Source organism: Montipora capricornis, chromosome 7, assembly GCF_036669925.1.
Source record: "Montipora capricornis isolate CH-2021 chromosome 7, ASM3666992v2, whole genome shotgun sequence".
Taxonomy (NCBI): Eukaryota; Metazoa; Cnidaria; class Anthozoa; order Scleractinia; family Acroporidae; genus Montipora; species Montipora capricornis.
Window position 1 is genome coordinate 677,129 of NC_090889.1, and position 10,000 is coordinate 687,128.

The window sequence follows — 10,000 nt, forward strand, 5'->3', positions numbered from 1 at the left end:
TTTTTTCGCTAATAGTCAAGAATAGGCTGCTGCCTCGCTAAGGCTCGCCAGCAAAAAAAAATGTTCTCAAGGTAGAGATGCATTTAGTGAAAGCCATCCTGAGGGTACTGAGGATTCCATTCAATACTAATACAGGAACCCATGACCAGGAGCCTACAACTCTACTGTGTTCGTGTAACGGCGTTTTCACAGAACGATTTATTTTTAGATTGAATTTCTCGCGAATGAGACTCCCACAGGAGCCCGATGACCAAATACAAGAAATTAAGCTGACGTCGTAGGGTCACCGAACCGAAACTGCCTTTGTTTTTTGACCTAATTCGCGGGAAGGGCTAGTCTAAAAATAAACCTACTTGTGAAAACGCTGAATGGAAGTTGCACGCTCCAGATGGGCTCCTCACTAATACTAATTCAATAATCATTGCCTTACTGGTGAATTCTACAGTAAATTTCACTTTGAAAACCGATATATCGCACTCTTCGCTTCGTGATTCATGCGATATCGGTTTTTCAAGTGAAATTTACCATGGAAGCGAAGAAAATGATCGTATTAAGCAGTAACCGGAAACATCAAAACGTGGACCGTTTTTCCCTAACCTTTATTTTCACTAACCCTACAGCCGCCAGTGAGAATAAATTACCCGGGAGCTCCGCTTTTAGGATTGGCTAAATCTACATATTAGATTAGTCCAAAACGTTAATGGACTAACTGATCGACCGATCGTTTTTGGACTAGTTCCTTTTTTTGTTCACAAGAAGAGGCATAAGTATTCTTTTCAAAGCTTCCTTTTTGATTGAAATTTAGGGCCCTTTTTTTAAAAGATGAAATAAAATATATATATTGAATAAAAAGTAGCTTCCTCAAAGCAGCAATTTTGGCTCAGAATTTATAAAATGGGTGAAAACTTTTTATAAAAATGTCTCTAGTTGCGTAATTAATAACGGTGTAAGCGCTAGCTCTCCTACGTTCAAGTTGGGAAGAGGAGTAAGACAGGGAAATCCATTGTCACCTTATCTTTTTGTCGTTGCCATGATTGAAATTCTGGCTATTTCTATCAGATCAAACACCAACATAAAAGGGATTACAATTGATGATAATGAAACAAAGCTGCTCGCTTATGCAGATGACATGACTGAATTGTTATCACATATTGCCTCTGCGAAGGAACTGTTAGACAGTCTTAAAATATTTGAAAGGTATTCAGGTTTGAAAATGAATGTCTCTAAAACCAAAGCCATGTGGATTGGGACAATGAAAAATTCGCCAGAAAAACCTTTGGGCTTGGAATGGTGCTTGACTGTTAAAAATTTAGGAGTAATCTTTTCCTGCAATCAGATAATGGTATGTTCACAAAATTTTCAGGAAAAGTTGGACAAAATTCAGAAAGTTATAAATATTTGGAACATGAGAGGTTTATCTTTATTTGGGAGAGTGACAATTGTTAAAACATTTCTGATACCTAAACTTTTGTATGTATCTTCGATAATCCAAACCCCAATGGAAACCATAAAAAGGATGGAAAGAATGATTTTTAAATTTCTATGGAAAGGACCAGATAAGGTTACGCGAAACTCTGTTATAAACTCAATTAAAAATGGTGGGTTAGGCTCTCCTGGATTCCGCGTATCTTAGATAGTACCAAGAAAGGACCCTGGAAATCGTATTTTAATCATTATTTGGAACCTTATGGAGGAACCTTTCTATAGAAATGCAATTATGAATTCAAGGATCTGACTACTTTACTAAATGGTTTTTATTCAGATTTACTTCTTTGGTAGGAGGAGTTTAGAAATACATTTTCCGATATCAATTATGCACAAAGAATTATTTGGAACAATAAGGACATTAGAATAGACAATAGATCAGTCTTTCATAAATTGTACTACGAAAACGGGTGATTTGATATTTGATATTTGAATCCGACAATAAGCAGTCTTATGATTTTTATAGACAAAAGGGTCTTAAAACAGATTTCCTGACATGGACAGGTTTAAGAGTATCAGTTTCGAAAGAACTCAGGTCGTGTGAATTGTTACCTGAAATGGACTCGGTAAATTTTAAACATAATGATATACAATTCGACGTTTACAGGGCTAAGTGTAAGCATTTTTATAAATTTTTAATAACAGCTAAGGCTAAATTGCCTCCTCGTGGATCCACAGCCACTTTGACAGTGTTTTGACGAAATTCATGATCAATAACAGGACACGCATGAAAAACTGACATTAATTTGTTTTTTACAACAACAAAATGGCAGAAAGGTCAAAATTAAGTCAAAGCACGAGAAGAACGCGAGACGCAAATGCGAGAAACTTCAATCTGACGAGAGCAATATCGCGTCATTATCGCATAAATTATAAATTCATGTGTCTGTCCGCTTATTCACAATAAAAATTAGCCAATGAGCGCGCGAGGTGGCCCTGTTGGTGTTCCTAAAAAAAGGAACAGCGACCATGTTGCTGTACCCAACTAATCCTCCGGGAATTAAGCGCCTCTAATATCATGCAAACGTCTTCTTTGTTTCGATGACAAAAAGGGTTACCAATCAAGTCAGTGAAAATACCCTGTAGAACTGGCCGGAATATATATTGTGCAACAACAGGAGGTCTAGCTAACAGTTTGGGCGATAATATCGTCAACTGAAATATTGTTCTCTTTCTAAGAGCATTTAGGATTTTTAGCAAAACAGCTGGCGAAATGGAAAATAATCCCACTCTTTATCGGGAAAGAGGACAAGAACGGAAAGGAAAGGAAAGGAAAATTTCTATCGTCCGCACATTGCATGTGGTTCATTCCCGATCTTCCATCTGACATCGCTCAGTCTATCTTTGGACAGTTTACTCCAAATGCTTAATTAAGGAAAAAGAAGAGAGGTAAGTTACATTGTTACAGAGGGGGCTAATTTCTAAAGGGACTGTGGTGCTGTGTCATTAGCTAGCTGAGTGAAGCTCATAAACCCGAGTCGAAAAAAGATGGTTATTCGCCCCGACGAAAGGTGCTTACGCGCTCGAAACCTCTTTTTTGAAATCTCCTTGCCGCGGCTATTGATCAACTCGTTTCAGAAATGAAATTTCCGTAAATTGTGAAAAGTCTCGCCAGTTATATGGGCAAGTTAAATTGTAACAGACGGCGCTAATTTCTAAAGGGACCTTGGTGCTGTGTCATTAGGTGAGTGAAGCTCAGAAACCTGAGTCGAAAAAAGGAGGTTATTCGGCCCGACGAACCGTGCTAACGCAATCGAAACGTCATTTTGAAATCTCCCTTCCGCGACTATTGACGCCGGTTTACTTCGATCAACTCGTTTCAGAGAAAAATTTCCGTAAATTGTGAAACCTCTCGCCAGTTGTATATGAGGATTATATTTAATAACCAAGTTTTGACAAACCCTATTTTTTCAGCTTGACTGCTTTGAGAAAAAAAGTCCAAGTAGGCTAAACAGACTCCGATGATGCAAACTTCCGAATCTCTGCCTCGTGTCAATACATGTAGCTCAAGACAATTTAATAACTGTGGTCAATTTATCAGGGGCACCCAACGAGAATGTGGTTCAAAATCACTTAAACATAGCATTGTTAAACGTATTTTAGTATTTAAACGGTAGATATAGGCATATTTTTATCCCCTAAAAAGTTTTCATCTGTTCGGATTCCCTAGCTGAAAGTCTAGTGATTCGAAAATTATAGGGATCGAAACTTACCTTTTCGAAAATTTCAGCCAGAAGAAAGGCCCCCGAAAATTCTAGGTGACTTTTGAAAATTTCAGCCAGAAAGAAGGCCCCCGAAAATTCTAGGTGACCTTTTTAGGGTAACAATCCGTTAAAAATGATCAATTATAGCATTTTTTAGAAGTTCGAAAATCCTAGGACAGGAAGGCAAGCAAGAAATTTTACAACAAATGTTCCGAAAATTCTAGATCTTAAATTGTCTTCCGAACAGATATTTTCCGAAATTTGACGTTGGATGCCCCTGATTTATAAAGATGTGTTTCACTACATGTTATTTATAAAAGTCTCACTTCAAAGCCACTGTTTAATCTCTCCCGTATTACGTAATAGATAAAATATGAGCGGGAGACGTTTATGGGCATTTAAAACGGCGAGCCGCAGGCCCATAAAGCCCATAAAGGCCCGACGCGAATATTTTATCGTACTTGTGAAATGAAACAATAGATCGTGTTTGTCATGTTAATCACGTGGGCGTGGAGCTGTCCCATAGGAGTTTGGAAATATTCAGCACTGAATTAAAGCAATTCATTTTCATAGAGCATTTGTAGTAAAAACATGGTTGGTCGGTTTCGCTCTGCAAAGGGTAAATTAAAAAAGAAGAGACCATTCTTGTGCCGGAAGCCACTCCGAGAGCAACACAATACAACACTAAATGGGGCAGCAGCGACGGCAAAATATATGTGCAATGTCAGAACTTGCTGGAGTGGCCGGTCTCAAATGCGAAGATGTTCAAAATCTGACCGTTTCACTAGATTACATGTCGCCAAATACGCTATACTTTTGGTTGAGCAAGTTCGTTGAAGCGTGTAGCCGCCCTTTCAACAATGTTGTATATATTGCAAAGACTAATCAGAGTTAAGGGCCCAGTCTTCAAAACACAAACAAAACATAATTACGCCATCATAAGATTGCGCGACTGAAGTGACGTGTTTCCAACAATGTTATATGCGTATCCAACGTTGTTAAGCCCCGGCTACACGTTCAAACGTTGTTAGAAGAGCACGTCCCAACATTTTTTATAAACACTTCTAACAATGTTGGATACGCATATAACATTGGTTGAAACACGTCACTTTAGTCTTCGCAATACAACATTGCTGAAAGGGCGGCTACACGTTTCAACTTTTGTTGTATGTTGGAGAAAATGTTTGATCGAAATCACAACATTCTTCCAACAAAAAATATTGGAAACACGTCATCAAACATGCATGCTACACATTCTGTCTGAGTGGGAGGCTAGAAACTATTACGAAACATTGAGAAGATGTGTTGAGATCAGAAAGACAGAGCTTGAGGGAAGGTATAGATGTTTTCAATCCTTTGAGCGGGTTGATAGGTTAAACCTAAGCAAAAACGGATTCAACCTGAGCCCGGATCTGACCGACAACAGCTTCATTGTAGGTGGTCCTGGGGACGGCAAAAAGGTGGCACATGTTCCACCAAAGATATTTCTTTAATTTGTTTGCGTTTCTGATTGGTCAACAAGTGCACAAATAGAGTGCAATACGGAGATTGCTATGGAAACAGCGATGGAGTAATTTTGTGGAGAATATAATTAATATAAAATCGCATGAACTTGCTCGGGCATTTTAATTGTAATTTGTGGTCACTCGTGAAGTTTTGAAAGTTCTCGAACTGCACTCGCCTTTTGAGAACTTTCAAAATATCACTCATGCACGAAAAGCATGAGCAAATTAACACGAATTCCAATAACTATCACCCATTTAAATTTTGCAACAACCATAGATGCAATTAAAAATGAAACAGGAATGCGATTATACCTTCGTCGTTATATCTCCGTACTTCAAACAGAATATCCAGGACAAATCACTCTGGCTTCACCGCCTCATTTCTAAACTTTATTGTCTGTAAATCACGTGACTTGGAAAATCTCGAGGGGATCCCCTTTCTTCATCTCACGAAAGGATGCCGGCGAAGAGCACGTGAGCAACTATATTGGTAAAGAATGAATGCGGAACCCCGAGACTACATCTTCAAATGCGCCATATATTTGAAGTACTTACTGAAGCAGCTTACAGAAAGAACCTGTCATGCAAGAGTAATTTCCCGCACGACAATGGCAACTAGTCAGCACCGATTTGTTTCGGCTAGGAAGACACAATTATCTCCTAAGAAAAACAACCAGCAGCCATTTTATGAACTGTTTGAAAAGCACGTTTTCAAAATTGGAATCCCAGAGAAAGTAACATCTGATAATGGCCCACAGTATGATAACAAAAGAGTTCATTAAATTTGCAAAAAGTTGGAAGTTGCAAAAAGTTGGAAGAGAGTTGGAGAAAATAATTGAGTATAAAACAAAAGATGCCACCTTGAGATCAAAATGTAGGTGGCATAATGAAGGTGAAAAGAATACAAAGTGTAATCACTCAACTCCAGGTGAGTGACACCGATTTCATCACTCCAGACAATGAAATTTTGAATGAATGCGAAACCTGTTATCGCAACATTTATATTACAGCTCCAAAACAAATTCCCTTGACTTTCGATCCTTGGAACCCGAGGAAAAGGAAAGATGCGAAGGCCCCCTAACTAAGACGGAATGTTTGCAAGCACTAAAAAGCATGAACTGGGAAAAAACGCCTGGGTCGGATGGGCTTCCTGCAGATTTTTATAAAGTTTTTGGAACAATGTAGCCGATTGTTTAGTAAATTCGATCAATTATGCTTATCAGGTGAGGCAGTTTTCAGTTAGTCAGAGGCGAGGAATAACAAAAGTAATACCCAAAAAAGACGCAGATCCATATCTTGCTAAAAATTGGCGTCCGATAACACTCCTAAATACCGATTACAAAATTGCGACTAAGGCAATTGCGAATCGTCTTAAAATTGTGATCCCAAAGATAGTTAACAATTTTGTTAAAGGCCGTTTTATAGGAGAGAATATAAGATTAATCGAGGGCATAATAAATTACACTGCTACCCAAAATATCCCTGGACAACCTCTTTTTCTGGATTTTGAAAAAGCCTTTGATACGGTGGAAAGGTCATTCACATGGAAAACACTAGAATCTTTTAACTTCGGTTCATAAATTGGATTAAACTATGTTACCAGAATATTGAAAGCTGCATCTTAAATAATGGATGGGCAAGCGGCTATTTCACTTTAGACAGAGGAGTTAGGCAGGGCTGCCCTTTGTCTCCCTACATTTTTATTACCTGTGTGGAACTTTTGGCCGAAAAAATAAGACAAAATAAAACTATTAAAGGAATCTCGGTGCAGGGCGAAGAAATAAAAATCAGCCAGTTTGCTGATGACGCTACAATTATCCTAGACGGCTCTAAAGAATCATTCACAGCGGCTCTCTTTTACGACTTAATAACAAGAAAACAGAAGTTTTGTGGATAGGTTCCAAGGCCGGATGCAGCGACGTTTTTTGCCCAGAAAAAAATCTTAAGTGAGTTAATTAAGTTAAATCCTTAGGAGTTTGGATATCCACAGATTCTGAAGCTAGTATAAAAGCAAATTATGATGAAAAAATAGAAAAAGCACAAAATGTCTTAAGCTCCTGGAAATACCGGAGACTGAGTCTGTTAGGGAAAATAACTGTGTTGAAGAGCCTTGTTGCATCTCAATTTGTCTATAGTCTGGCTCCCCTGCCATCAAATCATACAGCCTTAGATGAGATCAACAGGATCTTTTATAACTTTTTATGGGATGGAAAGGGGAACAAAATAAAGCGAGACATTATCATCAGTGAATACAAAAGCGGTGGCTTAAGGATGATAGACATTAAATCTTTCAATAAAGAACTTAAATCAATCTGGATTAAAAAATATTCAGATAAGGACAACCATGGAAAGTGGAAGTTGTTTTTCGATTTACATTTAACAGAATATGGAGGAACGGACCTCTTTAAGGGAAATCTTAACAAAAATGATCTACACAAATATTATAAAATATCTGATACTTTTCTTTCCGAAGTCTTGCAAATATGGTCGGAAATTAGCTTCAATGGTAACATCACTTCGAACAAACAGTTTCGGTCAATGAACCTGTTGCACAATTCTCTAATTAAAGTGGGAAATAGTCCAATTTATTATAAGACGTGGGCTACAAAAGGGGTACGTGAAGTTAGACACTTAATGAAAGATAAAAACAGTTTTCTTTCCTTAGCTGAGTTCAGGGAGCGCTTCAACATAAAGATGAATTATCTTACCTTTCATGGCATCATAGCTGCAATAAGGCCCCCATCGAAAACTCTGACGTGGAAATGACATTCTATCAGATACCAATGAAGATGACACTTTTGCCGTTAAATTCTTTCAAGCCAGTAAGCCAAATAAACTTGTGTATAACAAACTCATCAGTTTAAAGCAGACTAGCCCCAGCGGAAGCCAAAGCAAATGGATCGCAGATTGCAACCTGGAATTCCCTCAGTCGATAAACTGAAATGCGGTTTATGAAACCCCTTTCTGTTGTACAAAAGCCTCCAAACTAAATGTCTTCTAGTTTAAACTTCTTCATAGGCGATTAGCAACAAACGACTACCTTCACAAAATTGGGCTCAGAAATGATGGCATTTGCAATTTTTGTAAGAATGGTAAAGAATCCTTAGCTCGCTTATTCTGGCACTGCAGAGAGACTTTTTCTTCCTGGGGAAGATTTCAAGACCTACTCACAAGGAATCAAGTAACAATAAAAGAAAAGAATTATTCCATAGACTCAGTATTAGGACTAAAAATAGATGTCTTCTCCCACTTACAACATTACTTCTACTTTCTTGCTGCTATATATTTTATATGGACGTGTAAAATGAAGGAAATAATACCAAGTATAAACAATTTTCCTATTTTCTTACAATATTTTGTGATCTAGAATATGACGAAAAGAAAAAACCTAAACCTCTCAAAAATTGACAGTCTTGGTACAGTTGGAAACCTAGCCAATTACATTATATAAATTATTGTAACGCAAGAAGAGTGCTTGGAACCTATGTATGTTATATGTATGTTATCTCTTTGCAGGTGTTTTAATGTACGTAGGGTTTTCATGTGTTTGTTAAAAAAAAAAAAGAAGCCACTGTCGTTGGGAGCTGGTCATTAGTCAAATGACCAGCTCCCGCACTTCAATATATGGTCATCATCGTTTCATTCGTTAAATAATCTCTTGAAATTTGCTCGTTGAGACCAGAAAGGCTTATTAGCCCGGGTGAGCAGTTTGTCTTTCGTTTTGCGACCATGAGTTGGGAACAAGTAATTTAATTCAAAGGAAATAATATTGTCTGCAAAGTACACTATTAAACGATCAATTTGACATGATTCATGGTCGTATATTGCGAAATAAAAATTCTGCAAGTGAAACAACTTTCATGTGTCGTGCAAAATAATTTGATTCCTCATAACAATTGTTTCACACTGAAAACTCTTTGGCAATTTTGTACATGGCATTGATTTTATCCAAAGTAATTATTGTATATTCCTCGATTAAAATTATGGCCGTTAAAAAAAATAAAAAAAATAAAAAAGGTGGAAGTCTGAGTATGCTACAACCAGGCCAACTTGAGATACCCACAGGTGAACAGCAAGGCGGAAACGCAGTGAAACCCCTCAAAGCTTTGATAAAAAAGAATCTTGATGCGGGTATTGATGTTTATCTCACAATACTGGACTGGACAACTTTTGGGAGGCGCGGTGGCCTAACGGTTAGTGCGCTGGACTGTGTTCTTGTTCAAGACACTTTACTCTCAGTGCCTCACTTCACCCAGGTGTATAAATGGATAACGCCAAATTTAATTCTGAGGGTATCCCTGCGATGGACTAGCATCCCATCCAGGGGGGAGTAGAAATACTCCTAGTCGCTTCATGCTACAGTAACCGGAGATAAGCGCCGGCCTGATGGGCAACTTAGACTCGTAGCAGACTTCACCTTTTTTTTACCTGGACTGGACACACCGAGTGAGGACCTAAGTTTAGGTCCCGTCCAGCGCCTATTAGGAAGAAGAACAAGAAGGAGACATATCAGTTAAGGCACCCTTAAACGAGGAAACATTTGCCGAGGAAGCAAATTTTGCTCCCGCAACAAATGTTTCCTGTCGCCACAAACGGGAAAACGTTTGCTTTCGCAGCAATGTTTCCGCAACATTGTTTCCTCGTTTAATTTAAGGCACCCGTCTTCTCGAAAGGTGCGGGGGTTCTTTAACATCCCGCAGGGAACATGAAGGATATTTGTGAGAGGTGTTGATTCGGCCGAGGTTCGAACCCGCAGCCTCCCGCATGACAGCCCCGATGATCAACCAACTGAGCTACCAGTGCGTT